The sequence below is a fragment of the Solanum dulcamara genome, chromosome 6, assembly GCF_947179165.1.
Source record: "Solanum dulcamara chromosome 6, daSolDulc1.2, whole genome shotgun sequence".
Taxonomy (NCBI): domain Eukaryota; kingdom Viridiplantae; phylum Streptophyta; class Magnoliopsida; order Solanales; family Solanaceae; genus Solanum; species Solanum dulcamara.
The window spans coordinates 31,492,347-31,513,792 of record NC_077242.1 but is presented as its reverse complement, the minus strand read 5'-3'; the positions used below and the strand labels follow the sequence as shown (position 1 = coordinate 31,513,792).

The following is a 21,446-nucleotide window of genomic DNA, read 5'->3' as shown; positions in this document are numbered from 1 at the left end:
TTTTTTTCCATCTCAATTAAATCAAATAAAAATTTCAATTTAGGACGGGCGACTTCTCAAAATAGTTTTATTTTAAAAAAAATATCTTCCGAGACAATCATGTATTACGATAATTTATGCTTCATTCAAATGTTCTAACTCCAAAGGGTAATTTAGTACTTCATAAAATTTAGAAATGTACATACCCAAAATTTACAAAACAAGCAACAATCTTTAAGTTACAACTCTCAGAAATACGTACATAAATACAAATACACAAGCAAACCATAAATCGTATCCACGTCCCAAAATACTACAAAATATAGGTGCCTATATGCAAATGTGATCTTCCTTAAAGCTCCCAAAACTTCAACTCCAATGGCCAACCTCAAATATCTTCTCGGACATTTCCTACGATAGAAACAACTATCGCTAAACATAAAGCTTAGTGGTGCAAAACTACAAGTTTGAAGCCTTTGGGTTCTTCAACTTATTTTCTCAAGTCATGGCAGCACAAATGTACACATAACAAATAAATCAAGAAAACAAATATATCATGACTATCAAGTTCGATATGAAAAAGGCTAAGTGCCAATAATTCATGAAAACACGTTAATAAGCTTTAACATTAAGTTTCGCCCAATGTGTACATCATGCCTTCACACCAAACATGATCAAGTCTCAAGAAGGATCGGAGCCCTGTATCAAGAAGAGTAAACACCCAATAATCAAGAGAACCAAGAACCATATTAAAAATGGCTTCCTAATTCGTACTTAAAATGGACAACTTCCATACTTAAGACGAACTAAAAATCCATAATCAAGATGGCAAAGGGTCCGAAACAAGAGGCATGCCAATGGTGACAAAGTCACAGCCACAAGAAGGACAAAGTCCACAAGAATGTCAAGTGATCAAACAATCCGTACAAGTGGGCGAGTTAAGCAAGTGTCTTGCAATTTCCAAAGATACCAACATGACAAGATATATTTCAAGAAAATAACAAATATACCAAGATAGGCTTTTAATATATTAGTAGGTAACTACAGTTTATACACAAACCTCAGCCCTTTTAGCATACAACAATTCAACAGTCCCACACGACTTCAAAAGTTCAAACCGTAGGCCATCAAATGTCTCAAGTTCTTCAACTTGCACACGATATAAACAACCTTAAAAATACCATTAAATATCTTATTTAAATTTCCAGAATATCCATAATATTTACATAAAACAAGATTTATTATTGCAATTAAGCCTAGAATGTTTCAACCCGAATTATGTTACCAACACAGAAAATTTGGAAAGTCAAGTATCGCAGCTTGAATCTAAATTTCGAAACTCAAAAATGCAAAACTGGATTTTATACCCTTCATGAAACTTTTAGATATATGTCTTAAGTTTGCAACCCAAAAAGAATCAACTCAAAATTCATTTTGTACGAAAAGATATCCTCAAAACACTAACAGGTACACATGACAGATTTTGTAAATCAAGAATCTGGACAGACATACTTGTCCAGTTGAATCTAAGTTTGGAAACTGAAAACGGCAAAACTGGACTTTATACCCTTCATCAAACTTGTAGATATGTGTCTCTAGTTTCCAACCCAACAGAAATCAACTCAAAAATTTTTTTATACAAAAAGATATCCCCAAAATACTAACAGGTACACATGATAAATGTTGAAAATCAAAAATCTGGACAGACATACTTGTCCAGTTGTATCTAAGTTTGGGAACTAAAAACGGCAAAAATGGACTTTATACGCTTCACCAAACTTGTAGATCTATGTCTTTAGTTTCCAACCCAATAGAAATCAACTCAAAAAGAATTTTATATAAAACGATATCCCCAAAATACTAACAGGTACACATGATAAATTTTGAAAATCAAAAATCTGGACAGACATACTTGTCCAGTTGTATCTAAGTTTGGGAACTGAAAACGGCAAAAATGGACTTTATACCCTTCACCAAACTTGTAGATCTATGTCGTTAGTTTCCAACCCAATAGAAATTAACTCAAAATTCATTTTGTACAAAATGATATCGTCAAAATACTAACAGCAGTACAAGTAGAGTTTGCACAAACAGAATTCTGGGCAGCACCTGCCATGTACTTTCTCGCCCAGTTTCAAGTAAATACATGAAGATTTGAGTTTTGAGAGCTGAACGAAAGTTGTAAACAGATGAAATATCTTTCTAGAACATCTTGAATCACTTAAAACAAAGCTTTATATAAGAGATTATGCTAAAAACACTAACAATAGTCAATTCCAAAAACGGGTTTATAGCTTACCTCAATCGTGTGGAGTTTGTTTGGGGATCAACCAAGGAAAGTCTTGATGATCGATTTGGTGGATGAATATGTGAGAGAAGGGAGGTTTTGGTTTCTGTATTTCTTGAAGAAAAACGAAATTGGAGGGTTGGTGGAGAGGATAAGGGGAAATGATAGGAACTTAAAGAAATGAGAAAATAAATGATAACAAAAAGGAAGTTTCCCACTTTTGTAAATATCTAGTCCATTTAATAAATTGAAAAGATAATCATAGTAGGAGTAGTTTATATAACTACACCATAACACTTCCAACAAGTTTAAATGTCATCAAGTTCACATTCAAGAAGTGCAAACATATAATATATCTTTACTATCAAAATACTCTAAATCAAAAATTTAGGTATTTGCTAAAAAAACCTTTTGGGGTGTTACAAGGCGCGCGTTGAGGGTGACTCGAAATTGAAGCTGCATAAAAAAGATGCAAAAATATAGTATGAGTTCCAAAACACAGGGTACTTAGTAGGCATCATAAGCTGACCGAGCTCAGAAAGAATAAATATATAATAACCAGCATGATGAAAATAATAATAACAGGGAAGGAGCATAAATGATATGATTATCGAGAAAAAAGGGCATGGGAAGACCATACAATAATCAAGTAAGTCCAATAAATCATGTAATCCCACCAATAATACCGACTCATAAAATACCGAAAGAAAGCCCAAATGTAAACTCATAATTATGGCTTATTATCATTTAAACAAACGACATGAAACACCAGAATAACCCTCAAGCTCATCAATAGAAAGGGGGCCGTCCGGACTCATACTTCGAGCTTATTAACATTGAAATAATAACCCAGAATATGTATCAATGTGCCGCTCAGAATTCACACATCGAGCTTATCAATGGACTAAAGTGTAGACCAAGGCCAATAAAAGGGCCACCCAGAATTTATACCTTGAGCTCATTATTTATTCCTTCTTTTAAAAGATTTCTTCTAACACCGGCGGGATAAATAAGGAAAGAAGCAAGTCCAAAATCATATATCACTCACCTGAGACTTCGGTATGTTGAAAGCACAGTCTCTGACCCAATATTTCAATATCATGAGCAAGCAAGGCCCAAACATAAACCAAAAATCATAATAAGTGACCAACTGAAACCAAACAAGTCAAACAAGTGGCATACTAAGTTCAAATCACCTAGGAGCAATTTCTAAGGATTCTAAACGGTGTAACAAGTCAAGAATTCCACCTAGACTAAGGATCCAATGACTAAAGCCCCAAATTAGTCACTAACAATGATCATCGACTCATTGCTCAAAGGGAATCAAAACTGACATCACCAACCTAATAACATGTTACCACCTAATATACATCAATTCCAACCAAGGTAAGTCTAATAAAAGGAAGCCATAACCTACATCAAAAGTCGAAGCCACACACCAACCGCTAAACTTGAGATTTTCCTTTTTAGGCCACCTCCGAATGATGCCACTCTATCAAATTATCAAAGAACATATTAAAACAAGACAAACAATACCCATATTACTATAATTAAATTGAGACGAACGTCGGGTAAAAAATTGACATTGGGACCCGTACACGAAATTGAAAAATCAACTTACTCGTAAGGTCTCAAATAATCTAAAGAACTTGTTCTCCAAAAATGGGCACATTCCGAGTACCAGAAGGGATCAAACAACCCCACCAATTACAAGACCTAGGATAGCCAAAAATGCAAGGAAAAAGGGTAATCTACCTTAAAGGAATCCTTTGCTCCCAATTGTGAACGTACCAATGGATTCTTCTCAACAATTCATGCAACTTAACCTTTTGAATCACCCAAATCGCCCAAAAAGAGAGAGAAAAACGAGTCTTAAAAGTTAGGGCTCAAGTCTGAAAAACAGACCAAAAATAGGTCTCTGATGTCGCTTAAGTGAACCCCTGGTGTTTGCTTAAGTGACCACCTCAAAGAGGCGGGCATCATTTTAGCGACACCAGGTCGCTGAAGTGACAGTTCACTTTAGCGACACTCAGCCCCTGCTGCCTGGTTGCTTTAGAGACATCCTGTCTGCTTTAGAGACACTCACTTTAGCGACCAGGAGTCGCTTTAGCATCGGCACCAGGTGTCTATTGGAGCAAATTGAGCTTGCCATGCCAAGTTCATCGACGGGTGGTTCCGAATTCATTCAGAACCTTGTGCATGTAAATGAGATATGCTACCCTACTAAATTCGGTGCTCCGAACTTAACAGCGCATTAAAAATTCCCATACGAGATCTTTTTATGGAAAAGTGGGTCCTATACCCTAATACCATTTTCCATAACAGTTCTTGGATTAGATTGAAGTCCTCAAGAAGCAAACGAAGGGTTATTGTAGACCAAACTCAACATTCTAGAACTAGCCACGCTGTCAAAATTTCCATTTGGGCGTGATTTCCAAGAATGCTGACCAAGGTAATCATAGGCTAATTTTCAAATTTAAAAGCACCAAATGGCTCCAAACTCATATCGATTGCCTCGATACTCGAGCTGATCATACTACTAGCCTAATTTGACTATCCTAGAGCTGATGGAACAATTAGAATTCCGTTCTAAGATTATTTACCATAAGATATGACCGAAGTTATATTTTCAAGTTATAAAGCTTTCAAAACAAGAAAACGGGCCTTAAACCATTTTGAGCACGTCAGGAATCGAACCAAAGTTCATTCTAAACCAAACTTGGCATTTTGGAGCTAACCGTGTTTTTATCCGAGCGTGTTTGCTAAAATTGTTCACTAAATTCTTGACAAAAACTTCAAAATTAAAATGCCTATCGCACCAACTCAAAACGAAGGCTCCAAAATCAAAACCAACATTCCTTCTAAACCAAAATGACCTTTTGGAGCTGCTGAAACCGGCGGAATCTTTATCCGACATTAGAATCTCCGAAGGATGACCCAAGTCAACTTTTTCAAGACTTAAGATTCAAGAATGGCCAAACCTTCTAAAACTCAACTGATCCCTTTTGGGGAGCATGCCACCCATCCCAACATCACATAAGAGTTGTAAAGAAGATATAGGGAGGGGTAAAATGGTAAAAACCCACAAAAGAACGAAAATGACTTTGGAGGTCATTACAACATCTACTACTAAAAGAACTTTTGTCCTTAAAAGTGAAGAAAGAAAGGTACCCACTGGCCCAAAAAGGTGAGGATATTGAGTCTGCATGTCTTGCTTAGTCTCCTAAGTAGCCTCTTCGATCGGACGATGCCTCTACTGGACTTTCACCGATGGAATCTCCTTAGACCTTAACTTCCTAACCTGCTTGTCCAAAATAGCCACAGTTCTCATCAAAAGCCAAGGACTCATCAAACTGAACTGAATCCCACTGAAGCATGTGAGACTCATCTAGAATGTACCGCCGCAGCATCAAAACATGGAACACAGGGTAAACACCTGAAAGTGCTGGGGGAAAGGCCAACTCATATGTTACCTCCCTACCCATCTCAAGATCTTAAAAAGGCGAATAAACCTGGGGCTAAGCTCACCTGTCCTCCCGAATCTCATTACGCCCTTCATGGACGCTCTCGCAGGAATACCTGGTCTCTAACCATGAACTCCAAAGGTCATACCCTCCGATCAACATAACTCTTCTGCCTATTGTAGGCATTATGGAGCCTCTCCTAAATCATATGAACTCTATCCATCGACTCACGTAGAAAATTAGTGCCCCGAGGCCTAACCTCAAAGGCATCAAACTAGCCTTCTGGGAACGATATATCCTACCATACAATGCCTCAAAAGGTGCCATCTCGCTATTATTATATGCAAACTCAGCCAAAACTAAGGTCTGATCCCACTTACCTCTAAAATTAATAACACAGGCTCGTAACATGTCCTCTAAGACCTGAGTAGTCCTCTCTAACTAGCCATCAGTCTGGGGGTGGAAAGCTGTGCTGAGCTTAACTCGGGTACCCAAATACTTCTTCATAGAACCATAAAAATGCAAAGTGAACTGAGTACCATGGTCTAAAATGATAGATACTGGCACCCATGCAATCGGACCACCTCTTGCATGTAAATTTGAGCCAATGTCTGTGAAGTGTAGGTAGTTTGGACCGGTAAGAAGTGAGCAGACTTGGTCAAGCGATCTATGATGACCCAAATAAAATCAAAACTTCCGAGGTACGTGGTAAACCCACTACAGAGTCTATATCTATCCACTCCCACTTCTACTCCAGAATGGGAAGTTGCTGGGTCAAACCACCTGGCCTCTAATACTCGAATTTAACCTATTAACAGTTTAAGCACCTAGCGGTAATGTCCTGCTTCATCCTACACCACTAGAAATGCTGTTGTAGGTTATGATACATCTTCACCGCACCAGGATGAATGGAATATATGGAATAATGGGCCTCCTTAAGGATGATCCTGACTAGATCTCTAACTTTAGGAACATAGATACGACCCTCAATCTTCAAAATATCCTACGGATCTAAGGTCGCCTTTGTACCTCCCTAATGAGTACCTTCTCACAAATCACCCTCAATTATGGGTCCTCAAACTGCTATGCCCAAATCTGCTCCATCAAGGAAGACCTAGCCTCTACACAAGCAAGTACACTGCCCAACTCAAAAACATTAAGATGAACCATCAGGTTAGCTAAGGACTGAATGTTCAAAGCTAAAGACTTCTCCTCAACTAATAAAAATGCCAAACTCCCCACTGCCTTCCGGCTCAAAGCATCTGCCACTATATTTTCCTTGACCGAGTGATAGAGAATAGTGATGTTATAGTCCTTTAACAACTCCACCACCTGCACTATCTCAAATTAAGGTCTTTCTAGCTGAATATGTACTGAAGACTACGGTGGTCAGTATAGATCTCACAATGGGCTCCATACAAGTAATGCCTCCAAATTTTCAATGCGAAGACTATCGCCGCCAATTCCAAATCATGTGTGGGGTAGTTCCGATCATGTACCTTTAACTGCCTCGAAACATATGCAATAACCTTACCCTGCTGTATTAGAACACAACCCAAGCCAACACATAAAGCATCATAATACACTATAAATCCCTAGCCCTCATCAGGAAGAGTAAGAACTAGCACTAAAGTCAACAAAGCCTTGAGCTTCAGGAAGCTCGCCTCACACTCATCAGACCACTAGAAAAGAATATTATTTGGAGTCAATCTGGTCAAAGGCGTTACAATGGAAAAGAACCCTGCCACAAACCATTTGTAATACCTTGCCCACTCGATGAAACTATGAACTTCGGTAGGATAAGTGGGGTTAGCCAAATCGCGAACTACCACTATCTTTGTCGGATCTACCATAATCCTATTCTTGAACACCATATTCCCTAGGAATGCCACAGACTCAAGCCAAAATTCATACTTAGTGAATTTGGCATACAACTACTAATCTCGCAAGGTCTGAAGTACTATCCTTAGGTGTTTCTCATGCTGCTCTCTGCTCCCGGAGTAGACTAAAATGTCGTCAATGAATACAATGACAAAGGAGTCCAAATAGGTACTGAACACATGGTTCATCAAATCCATGCATGTTGCGGGGGCATTAGTAAACCCAGAAGATATGACTAAGAACTCATAGTGTCCATATCGAGTTATGAAAGTAGTCTTAGGGATATCTGACTCCCTAATTATCAACTGGTGATACATTGACCTCAAGTCTTTCATGGCCCAACCTCGTAGGCCGTGACTGGGTTCTGACCTGGACGTATACCTAGCTATCAGTTGTGGTCAAATTGAACTATAAATAAAACAATATTATGTAATAGATCCCTACTGGGCGATAATACTTTCATAAACCCGTAGCCCTTTTCGTTTGTATCACAATATGACAAGGCACGTAAGCCGACAAGGCTGCCATAACATAATAACATATATCATATATCATGTAGACCCAGTTGAATCACACTGATATATATAACCCACATATACATGTCTGCAAACCTCTAAAAAAATAATTGACAACATATGGCGGGACAAGGCCCCCGCCGTACCCACGAATAGACAAAACAATTTTATACATCAGTGGACAATATCAAAAACTAGGCCCCGATACAATGGATCCTCTTCCAGCTGAGCTGCATGGAATTCTAAGCTGACGGACTCCCAAAACCTATATCTATACCTGCAGGCATGGACGTAGCCCCCCTAACAAGGGGGGTCAGTACGACATATGTACTGAGTACGTAAAATATAACATAATACAACTAGAAGCATATCTGAAGTAGAGAAGCAGGGGATAAAATATCAAAATTGGAAACCTGTACCTGTACTTTGTAAATCATGAAAGCATGCATGCTCAAATTATACAATATAGCCGGCCCTTTCAGGGGTTCGGTGAATCATATCTATAGGATCATCATAGGTCCGACGCCATCACCACCTTATTGCAATACATCACCATCATATATATATACATACGTACCCGATCCTCTAGTGAAGGGTTCGGTGGATAATGTAGTGAGTTGTGAACGAACGGACCCAGCCTGGGACTTGGTGAAAGAAGTGTTACAGTATACGCGAGTAGAGTAGTGAGTAACTATATGCAATTTAAATCATATCGGATACTCGACAAAATAAGAAAGTTAAGCTCTTGTCTGAGGGCCCGAGCAACGGTGTAGTCATCTCAAGTATCCTCTAAGTTCTATTATGGGCTGCCTCAAAAGTAATCTCGGGGACCCTAGACATGTATTAACATAGGGCCAAATCATTTATGGAATTAAAACACTTAGTATCATATAGTCTTTAAGACTTGGAGCCTGTACATTTGGTATTTGTTTAACATCTGTAAGTTTCCAGGGAAATAGTTCTACTACTACCAGAGTTCGTTATTCAAAAGTAAATGCGAGATAACTAAGAATGGAGTTACATCCGGAGCTTATATCATATTCATCTTACGACTAAGATAAAGACATGCCCAAAAGAAGAAACAGAATAAGCTCTATATGGTCTATATTTTCCTTCAGGTGATCTTCATATACATATTTCATACCCGGACCATCATGGGATCGGTCAACCATTATGGAATCATAATCTCATTTTCGTATCCAATACATATCAATGGAAATGAGAGATAGCTTTCCACATGCTACTGTTTAACACGTAGAAGCCCTACTAGGCAATACTTAATCCTTACAAGAACTCTAATACTGAACAGTGGATAGGGGTTATGAGGCATACTCGGAATTCTGGGAATGGAATTATCCCTACTCTTCATATACAATTCACTTAAGGCTAAACATTGACAAAAGGAAAGAAAGATATCTGTACGAACTTATACCAAAACATGCCAAGAGAAAGCTTTACATACCTTGTCTGAATTATTCCTAATCCTGTTTTCCTCGCCGTCCTTTGAACCTATTCATCATGAAAGTAATATGAATATCAACCCCTCTTAACTTTCAAGCACCCTAGGTTACACCTTAGTATTAATGGAATCTATTTCCTTAGTCGTTTCCCCGACTAGTTCTGTTATTTGCCAAGGCGTCGCCGAAAATTGGGCAGCACCTCCCCTATAATGTGCCCTACAGCCAACCAACAACAACAACCTACAGCAATTCACACCAACTATATACAATATAAACTCCAAATGACTCATTCAAAAAGGTGATATCAAATAGGGCGTCTAGTCTTTATTCTATAACGCCTTTCATTATACAAAGCGAGGGGTCGTGTGGCTGCAACCAGCAGCATCCACACCCCATTTTGAATGCATTTAGGCCCTTCAACAATAAATTACACCCCTGCAGCAACAACTCACTCAAAACTATCAAAATGTGAATTCTGGACAGCTTACTATTTTACCTTGTCGCTTCGTTTCGAAGGGGTAATGGAGGGAAACAGGATTTACGTCCTTCATGAAAGTTATAGACATGTGTCTTAGGGTCGAATAAAATTTTGAATCACCCATACATCAATTATGTACAAAACGATATGCCCAAATCACCAACAGCAGTCCGTGTAAGATTTCCAAAACTAAAATCTGGGCAGTACCTCCTCTACATTTCATCACCCTTTTTCGAGAAGATAAAAGCAAAACTGGATTTTAAAGTCTGAATGAAATTTATAGACCTATGAAATACCTTTCGAAAACATATTGAATCACCCAAAACGAATCTATACACAAGATGTTATACCAATATTACTAACAACTATCTCCTCCAAAAACGGGTTTGTTATCTAGTTTTTAACGTTTTCCCTCTTTGTTCTTTCAACTTTCTCTCAAGTTCCAAGCTGAAGAATTAATTCCTTAGACATAGTAAGATACATATATACACCCCCACGGGTTTGAGGAACATCATAGATAATTAATTCATGGAGGAAAATTGAAGAACTTACCTTAATTTCTTAGAAACCATGGCTGCCCCTTTCTCTTCTTCTTCTAACGTTTTTCTCTCTATGTTTTGGGCTGATTTTTGAGTTCCAAATGACTTAAGAGTCATTAGCATACATATATATGGTCCCTTAGGAAGTTACACATGTCATCCCCTAAGGGTGACATGTGTCAAGCCCTTATTGGGCCACATATCCACCCTTAGCCTCCAAGGCTGCCACGTGTCATTGGTGGGGTACACCCCCAAGTAAGTGGGTTACATACTTGAATCCAAGCAGGTGGGCACCTTCTTCCACGTGGCATTTCCCTAGGCTGCCACATGGCACCTCCTTTTGCTGCCACGTGTTGCCTTCTTCTCTGCCCTATGGGTTCGTAATCTCGTCTTGTTTTAAGAGTCGATATAATCCGTACTATATAATCTTGATATATCCTTAAGTAGCTCAAGTGTATAAGACTTTTAACTTAGTAGCTTATGTAGGTAAATAGAGTCCTACGACTCATTTTTTTTAGCCTCCAACTCTTTCCGGATTCTCACGACTCTATTTCCAACTTTCTCTCTCACGAGGTATCACATTCTTCTTTCCTTCGAGTTTTTTAATGTGTGTGGATAGTATGGGTCTTATGGCTACTTTCAAGAAGATTAGGGACACATTTCAAGGTTCAAAAGTGCGGGGTGTAACATCCTTCCCCCCTTTAGAACATTCGTCCCCGAATGTTAAATAACACTTCCCTCAAGACCTTATACCGATTGTAGGGAGATTGTTCTCTATTGCGATCACACCTATTCTCATCCAAGTAATTAACATACAAGTTTCAGGAGTTGGGTTTCCTGTAGATATCGGGAATAGGTGCGAATACTTGTGTTTCATGTTCTCTTCAGCTTCTCCGATCATCCTCTTTTTGGGTTTTGGTTTTGCCACAATATTTTAACGGAAGGCACGTCTTTAGTCTACAATCTTCTAGTTTGCCGATCTAAGATGGTGATAGGTTGTTCCTCATAGGATTCCTTTTCCTGGACATCATCTATGGAACATACCTGGGGTGGCTCGTCAGTACCCTTACGAACCATCCTTTATCTGATGGGTAGGCGTATAGTTTCCAAATAAGGTGGTAAGCTCGACTTACCGGCCACATTGCTCATCTTACGAGCAACTTGATACCGTCTAATATAGTTTGGGTTAAGTTTCCTTCTCTTTTTTGGGTGAATCTGTTATGAACATCCAATCATCACTTTAAACTCTGTGTATCGGTGTCGATTATCTATATATCATTTTTTTGACTCTGGGCTGCTAATTCTTAGCTTGATCAACCATGTTGGGGCCATTGGAATACTGGAGTAGTAATTATTATTGTAGGCAACTTGATAATTGATGGATAATCATTCCGGCTACCTTCGAAGTTAATCTCCTGGCTTGTGACATATCTTCTAGTGTCTAATAGTGCGCTCAGTCTGTTTAGTAGCTCGAGGGAGAAATACGGTACTAAGACCTGTCTTTGCTCCTGATCTCTTCTTGGAATGATCTCAAGACGTTAATTATAATTAAAGTCCCTCTATCTGATATATTAGCTGAGGAAATCTCACGGAACCTTACTACTTCCTTGTCATATAACTTCACCTAGTTCCAGCTGCATAGGTGGTCTTTCTTGAAAGCAAATGAGCTGATTCGTTAGCCTTCTCGCAATAACCCGTATAGCACCCTACTCTTGATGAGTATAACATAGGTGTGTAATGATGTTGATAATTTGGGAATCCTTAGCCTCGTATAGGCCTTCTCCTTATTTTGTGTCAATTTTTACCTTTACAAGATTATGAGAGGGTACAAAATGTATCCTAGCGTTACCTCGCTAGTCCTCATGTTTTACCCTGCCTTTTTCTCCCTTATCCTACACTCGATGTCGGGGTAGATCCTTGGTCCACTCGTGGCCATGTCTTACTCCACCCGTAGCACTAATTCCATCTCGGTAATTTGGCTTAACCTATCTTTGTATCTCTCGATAGTTAATTGCAACTTGGGCTCCCTTGCCTAGGACAATAGCTGTGGGGACTCCGTAAGGTCCTACCACTCTTTTACTCTATAATTTTACACCTTCTCGGCAGAGTAGGTAGCCTTTGATCGAAGGAGCAGGGGCGAATATCATTAATCCACGGGTAACATTCCCTTTAGAGTCATCTGTCGATGGAGTGTGAAATGAGTCTTGTAGTCCTGGTCATATTATGGAATTTTCGAACTCACGTATTACTTCTTGTCTTCCGTAAATGACATTAACAGGTACCATGTTGGGGAACTATGGTGCTTAAGCGCGCCATCAGTTCGGAATTTAGCTAATCCTGCTGGTTTCCCTAAGCCCTTCTTACAATTCCCTTATCCTAGGCACATAATCCCATGTCGTTCCTCTGCCACTAGTTCAGATTTTTCCATCTCGCATGACCATACCAGCACTAACGCATTAAGTTCCATCAGAATTCCAAAGTTAAGCGTGCTGAGGCGAGAGTAATATTGGGATGGGTGACCTTCCTGGGAAGTCTTCGTGTCGTATTTCATTGTAATCCCTTCCATAATGTGTGGGGCACTCAACTTAGCTCAAGATTTACCTCAGCGTTGTCTCGCGAGTCTTTATGATTTGCCCTGTCCTTTCGTCTACTATCTTGCATCCAGTATCGGCGTAGACCTTTAGCTCCACTATCCTCTATTCACTTTGTGTTCTCCTCATTTTCTACCACAGGAGGCTTTCTATTCCTTTTTCTTTGGTGATTTATCTATCGCAACATCATTTGCGACTAACTCTATAACCAACATTTTGGCTTTTGGTCTAGCATGCTGTCATTATCCTTGTAATGTCTCTTAAGTTGGTTGCTATCCTCTCATGGTTACTCTCTTTTGTTTTTATACGCAGCCGCCTTCTAGCATTATGTTGTTCAGGGTCTCATCACAAACTTCTTAACGCTGCCTTATATAGCATTCTGGCTTCCATCCAATTATTGGTAGCTTCCAGACCTTTCCAACTTGGTTCAGTAAGATATCTTATCAAAGTTTAGATGCCTATCTCAAATATATTGCCATATTAATTGCCTCCTCCTACTTTTACCAGTTTCTCATTGACTTCCCCCCTTTAGAGGGTGCCTATACTTTCACCCGCTTATGCCTTGCTTTATATCTCCATATCCCATCATAATTTCATCCCATTTCTTTCCTCAATCTACTTGATACTGCATCATGGCCCCGTCTATCTGCATATTTTATAACTTGACTATCCGCGTGCGGAGCCTTGATTAAATTACGAAGCGACGAGAACCTTTCCATATCTAATGTGATGTCTTGTCTACTAATCCGTACTTGAATAATGTGACCCAGGGAACAACTCGTCCAAGGTCACCTTCTACTTTTCCTTTTTCAAGAATTACTTAGCACCTGTAGTCGTTCCAATTCCAATTAGGAAGTGCTAGTATTCCGATGATAACTATTTGAGGTTTTCTTGAAGTAGTAGCTTTATCCCAATCTATATCCTTTGCTTCTTGGGGCGAATAGGAGTTGCGCCATTTATTCCTTAAGTTTGCCATCCTCGTTCCTTAAGGGTTCCACCATTTTTGGGGCGACGTTATATACACGCGTCATTTTTTTGTATCTTAAGCTCCATGCTTTTACTGCGTTCTCAACGCAGGCTTTTAACTTAGTTAGCCTCTACTAAGGATGCCTTATTAGCGGTCTCACTTTATCCCTGTATAATTGTATCACACGGTTCAATTCATATTTAAATATCCCCCTTTTAGTTCATACATATATTCAGTTCCTGACATCTCTTTGAGGTGCTTCTGTTAGAAGTTCTTTCCCCAGTTAGTCAGTGGAGAACTATAAACTGTTATAATAAATCATTTTCCAACCATTGTTGAAAGAAATTAGAACCTCTTACACATCACAGTACTTCTTTTAATAGTTGACCTATCTGGTCTCCTTCTGAGTTTATCCTCGAGTTATGAACAACCCATCCAATTTACAATAGGAGTTGGGGTTTGGTACTTTCGAAAAGAGTAACATTCAATTACTGGACATCTCACCCTTCGACCCGAGCTTTTCTCTTTTTTTTTTCCATAGCACCATTATGGCTGGAGATACTGCGGTCTTAACTGTACTGCTCAGACAGACTTTTGTTTTTTTTTTACGAAATAAACTTCCCCAAGTAAAGAGAGTGTCCCTTAGCAATGACCTGAAATTACCTCTTACAGCTTTAATTTGGCATAATATGGGTACTCGGTATCAATTTCCAAGACATGTTATAAGCTATGTTTTACTCCCTTTTTCTTGTTATGAGAAAATTTCGGTAGAGTTTCCTCTACATTTCTTACTTTTTCCAAAACCTGCACACAGAAAATACCAACAATGCCTCACAGGGCCAACATATATATATACATATCATATCACAGTCGCACAGGGCTTTCAATGTCATCTCATATCGCAGCCACGACTTTCAACGTCAACAATAATATAAAAATACTGGACTTACCTAATATGTCCAACTTTAAACTGCATCTGTTGCACTTTCTGTCTGCTTTTCTTTCAGGTTTCAACTTTATATTTCAATACCTTACCCAACGGATATGTTCCGTGGCTTTACTTTACTTACCATTCTTCGTAACTTTCCATGTCGTCAATTACTTCCTTCTGTTGGTGTCTTCCTTCTGTTAAGATCCAAGGTTAGTATAAGGAATTTTCCTATGACTCGGATCTAAATCACGATCTCAGATGTGGAAGAAAGGTAACATCCTAAATGTCCTATAGCTTGCTGTTTATAGATGTGGAGCGCAACACATCGATAACCAAGACTCTACTAGACACGGTCTGCAGATAATCCAAGGAGGAACTGCTCTGATACCACTTCTTTCATGACCCAACCCCGTAGGCCGCGACTAGGGTCCAACCTGAACCCCCATGTATACCTAGCTATCAGTTGTGGTCAAATTGAACTATAAATAAAATAATATTATGTAACAGAGCCCCACTGGGCGATAATACTTTCATAAACCTATAGCCCTTTTTATTTCTATCACAACATGACAGGGCACATAGGCCGACAAGGCTGCCATAACATAATAACATATATCATATATCATATAGACCCAACTGAATCACACTGACATACATAACCCACATATACATGTCAGCATACCTTTAAAAATATAACTGACAACATATGGCGGGACAGGGCCCCCGCCGTACCACCGAATGGACAAAACAATTTTATACATCAGTGGACAGTATCAAAAACTAGGCCCCGATACAATGGAGCCTCCTCCAGCTGAGCTGCATGAAATCCTAAGTTGACGGACTCCCAAAACCTATATTTGTACCTGCAGGCATGGACGTAGCCCCCCGAACAAGGGGGGTCCGTACGACATATGTACTAAGTACGTAAAATATAACATAATACAACTAGAAGCATATCTGAAGTAGAGAAGCAGGGGATAAAATATCAAAATTGGAAACCTGTACCTATACCTGTACTTTGTAAATCATGAAAGCATGCATGCTCAAATTATACAATATAGCCGGCCTTTTCAAGGGTCTGGTGAATCATATCTATAGGATCATCATAGGCCCGGCGCCATCACCACCTTCATGCAACACATCACCATCATATATACATACATACGTACTCGACCCTCTAGTGAAGGGCTCGGTGGACAATGTAGTGAGTTGTGCACGAACGGACCCGGCCTAGAACTCGGTGAAAGAAGTGTTACAGTATACACGAGTAGAGTAGTGAGTAACTATATGCAATTTAAATCATATCGGAGACTCAACAAAATAAGAGAGTTAAAGCTTTTGTCTGAGGGCCTGAGAACCGGTGTAGTCATCTCGAGTATCCTCTAAGTACCATTATGGGCTGCCTCAAAAGTAATCTCGGGTACCCTAGACATGTATTAACATAGGTCCAAATCATTTATGGAATTAAAACACTTAGTATCATATAGTATTTAAGACTTGGAGCCTGTACATTTGGTATTTTTTTAACATTTGTAAGTTTCTAGAGAAATAGTTCTACTACTACCAGAGTTCGTTATTCAAAAGTAAATGCGAGATAACTAAGAATGGAGTTACATCCGGAGCTCATATCATATTCAACTTACGACTAAGATAAAGACATGCCCAAAAGAAGAAAGAGAATAAGCTCTATATAGTCTGTACTTTTCTTCAGGTGATCTTCATATACATATTTCGTACCCGGCCCATTATGGGCTTGGTGAACCATTATGGCGTCATAATCTCATTTTCGTATCCAATACATATCAATGGAAATAAGAGATAGCTTTCTACACACTACTGTTTAGCACGTAGATGCCATACTAGGCAATAGTTAATCCTTACAAGAACTCTAATACTGAACTGTGGATAGGGGTTATGAGGCGTACTCGGAATTCTGGGAATGGAATTATCTCCGCACTTCATATACAATTCACTTAAGGCTAAACATTGACAAAAGGAAAGAAAGATAGTTGTACGAACTTATACCAAAACATGCCAAGAGAAATCTTTACATACCTTGTCTGAAATATTCCTTATCCTTTTTGCCTCGCCGTCCTTTGAACCTATTCAACATGAAAGTAATATGAATATCAACCCCTCTTAACTTTCCATCACTCTAGGTTACACCTTAGTATTAATGGAATCTATTTCCTTAGTCGTTTCCCCAACTAGTTCTGTTATTTGCCAAGGCGTCGCCAAAAGTTGGGCAGCACCTCCCCTATAATGTGCCCTATACAAATTTACAATTAGGTCACTAAGACCTACAGCCAACCAATAACAACAACCTGCAGCAATTCACACCAACAATATACAATATAAACTCCAAATGACTCATTCAAAAAGATGATATCAAATAGGGCGTCTAGTCTTTATTCTATAACGCCTTTCATTATACAAAACGAGGGGTCATGTGGCTGAAACCAGAAGCATACACAACCCTTTTAGAATTTATTTAGGCCCTTCAACAATACATTACACCCCTGCAACAACAACTCACTCAAAACTATCAAAATGTGAATTCTGGACAACTTACTGTTCTACCTTGTCGCTTCGTTTCGAAGGGGTAATGGAGGGAAATAGGATTTACGTCCTTCATGAAAGTTATAGACATGTGTATTAGGGTAGAATAAAATTTATAATCACCCCTACATCAATTATGCACAAAAAGATATGCCCAAAACACCAACAACAGTCCGTGTACGATTTCCAAAACCAAAATCTGGGCAATACCTCCTCTACATTTCATCACCCTTTTTCGAGAAGGTAAAAGCAAAACTGGATTTTAAAGTATAAATGAAAGTTATAAACCTATTAAATACCTTTCCAAAACATATTTAATCACCCGAAACGAAGCTATACACAAGAGGTTATACTATTATTACTAACAACTGTCCCCTCCAAAAATGGGTTTGTTAACCAGTTTTTAACGTTTTCCGTCTTTGTTCTTTCAACTTTCTCTCAAGTTTCAAGCTGAAGAATTAATTCCTTAGACATAGTAAGATACATATATACACCCCACGGGTTTGAGGAACATCATATATAATTAATTCACGGAGGAAAATTGAAGAACTTACCTTAATTTCTTAGAAACCATGGCTGCCCCTTTCTCTTTTTCTTCTAACGTTTTTCTCTCTATGTTTTGGGCTGATTTTTGAGTTCCAAATGACTTAAGAGTCATTAGCATACATATATATGGTCCCTTAGGAAGTTACACATGTCATCCCCTAAGGGTGACACGTGTCAAGCCCTTATTGGGCCACGGATCCACCCTTAGCCTCCAAGGCTGCCACGTGTCCTTGGTGGGGCCCACCCCCAAGTAGGTGGGTCACCTACTTGACTCCAAGCAGGTGGGTCACCTGCTGCCACATGATACTTCCCTAGTCTTCCATGTGGCACCTCATTTTGCTGCCATGTGTTGCCTTCTCCTCTCCCATGTGGGTTCGTAATCTCGTCTTGTTTTAAGAGTCGATGTAATCCGTAATACGTAAGCTTGATATATCGTTAAGTAGCTCAAGTGTATAATACTTTTAACTTAGTAGCTTACGTAGGTAAATTGAGTCCTATGACTTATTTTTTTTTAGCCTCCAACTCTTTTCGGATTCTCACGACTCTATTTTTAACCTTCCCTCTCACGAGGTATCACATTCTTCTTTCCTTCGAGTTGTTTAATATGTGTGGATAGTAGGGGTCTCATGGCTACTTTTAAGAAGATTAGGGACACATTTCATGGTTCAAAAGTGTGGGGGGTAACAAAGTCTATCTTAAAGAGTACTGCTGCACCCTGGTGCTGATCAAACAAGTCATCAATCCACGACATCGGATACCTATACTTGATGGTCACCTTATTCATCTGCCTATAATCAATACACATTCTCAAGGTACCATCCTTCTTCTTTACGAACAGAATAGAAGCACCCAGGGAGACACACTAGGCCTGATAAACCCTATACTCAAGAGGTCTTAGAGCTACATCTTAAACTCCCTTAACTCAAATTGAGCCATCCGATATAGTGTAATAGAGACGGGTTGTGTACTTGACTCAACATCAATGCCAAAGTCAATATCACGCTCAGGAGGAAGGCCAGGTAAATCGGTGGAAACAATATCAGGGAACTCTTGGACCACCGGAAAAAAATCAATAAAAGGAGTATCAGCAATAGTGTCACAGACATAAGCAAAATAGGCTAGAAACCCCTACTAACCGTTGAGCCCTGAAGAAGGAAATAACACCATATGGTACATAAATAACAACACCTGTCCACATGACCAGAGGAATGCCAGGCATACACAAAGTAATGGTCTTGGAGAAGCAATCCTAAACCGCATGATGAGTAGACAACAAATCCATGCCTAGAATCAAGTCAAAATCTACAATATCTGGCATAATTAGGTCTGCTCTAGTATCATACCCCACGATAGTCACCATACAGAATTGATACACTCGATCCACTATTAAGGATTCATCTACAAGGGTAGCTAAACACTTAAGCACATGCAACGGCTCACATAAAACATCCTATTGAGTAGCATAAGGAGAAAACACGTATGATTAAGTGGACTCCGGGTCAAATAAAGCATAAGTAGGCTGGTGTTCGACGGAGGTCGTACCTGTGATGATGGCATTTAAGGTCTCCACCTTTGGCCTACTCGAAAAAGCATACATGTGACTTCCTCCACTTCTACTACCTAGCTATCTTGCCTAGGGACCTTCCCTAGTACCTGAGACTCACCTTTACCACCCTGTACACTATCTCTGGGCAGCTGAACTGTGGCTCTGGGGGCCTATACCTGCTGACCTAGTGGAGCCTACTGAATCTGGTATCTGCGATGGCTTATAGAAGGAAATTCCCTAACGAAGTGACCTATCACACCACACTCATAGCATGACCTTCTGAATAAACCTCCCTAATATGTCCCAACTGACCCTGAATTTGCACCATGACTTGAATACCCAGAAGTCTGACCCCAAGAAGACTAACCTAAAGTTTGGCTACTCTGACCGCCAGTACCTGCTGATCCACCATCGGTAAGCTGTTAGGCTGCATGAACCTATCTACTAGGTGGATACTGTAGTGAATGGCCTCTGCCAAAGGAAAACCTACCATGCAACTGTTATCCATTGAAACTGCTCTAGCAGTGAGGACTCTTATCGCTGCCTCCGTAGGCCTCACGATGTATAGCCTCAATAATACATGCATGGTCTAGTATTTTTAATAATGAATAGGATAATGTAACCATTTGTTCTGTATGCAACCTCAAAGGAACAGACAACCCTCTGACAAACTGGCATATCTGTTCCTTCTTTGTCGGTATAATCATGGTAGCGTTCTTGGAGAGCTAATAGAATTGAGAATCATATTCTGTGATCGTCAGTAATCCCTACACCAGCAATGTGAAATCATTCCTCAATCTCTCAAACTATGAGGTATATACTTCTCCAAAAAAGCCTTGGAGAACTGGTCCATGTCATCGGTGGCAATTTCGTAGGTCTGTAGCTAAGATAAGACCTCCACCACTGCTTTGCTGGTCCATCCAGTTGGAAAGAAGTGTAATCAACCCCATGGGACTCCACCAATCCGAGGTTATGCAACCTCTCTTGGCAACTAACTAAAAACTCATGGGCATCCTCGCCCATAGAACCCAAGAACTTAGGAGGAGCTAATATTATAAACCTTCACAACATATTGTGCTCCTCCGTAGTCTTAAGTGGTCTAGCTTCCATGTACTGAACAACAGTGGGAATAGGTTGAACCACTTAATGGGGAGCTGTAGTAGTAGGCTATAGAACTGTGGCTAAATCATACTGTGCCCCTGCCTGCCCTAAATTTTGAGCTTCCCCTCAAACCTGGGGTAAGACTGAAGTGCTAGGCAATGTCCCTAAGAGGGAAATACCCCCCATCAAGCTGAGGATTCGGGCCAGAGTATCCTGTAACACTGACATACCATAAATATAGGTGGAGGCTAGGATGGATGCTCCTCCACCGGTTGAGGCTCAAACTTCTCAACCTCTATATCTGGATCTGGCACTAGTATTGTAGCCTGAGCTTCGCCCTGACCTTTTTGTCAAACTCAATCCCTACACCGAGATGGGTATCTATCTTTAAGCGCAAGGGGTCCTCATCCTCCGCGGGTGGATCTTGTCCTCAGTTGAGAAAGTGTGAAATAATTAGAATTTAGAGGTGTTCATCATTATTAGCGCATGAGCAGAAACAAGAATAGTGAATTAATTTCTAACAATTTCCTATAGCCGCATGAAGATCGAATACAAATGTCATCGTACCGATCTGCGAGACTTTACTATATACTTGCTCCTAT

The 21,446-nt window shown here is 39.7% G+C and overlaps 1 long non-coding RNA gene across 1 annotated transcript; it reads right to left on the bottom strand.

Annotated features, from left to right (window-relative positions):
• Positions 1-375: 375 nt before the first annotated feature.
• On the bottom strand, positions 376-2,418 carry LOC129892496 (uncharacterized). The gene is made up of 3 exons (XR_008767327.1): positions 2,279-2,418; positions 1,040-1,149; positions 376-390 (listed from the first exon to the last, which is right to left on the bottom strand). It is a non-coding gene; the product is annotated as an uncharacterized LOC129892496 (long non-coding RNA).
• Between the last annotated feature and the right edge of the window lie 19,028 nt (positions 2,419-21,446).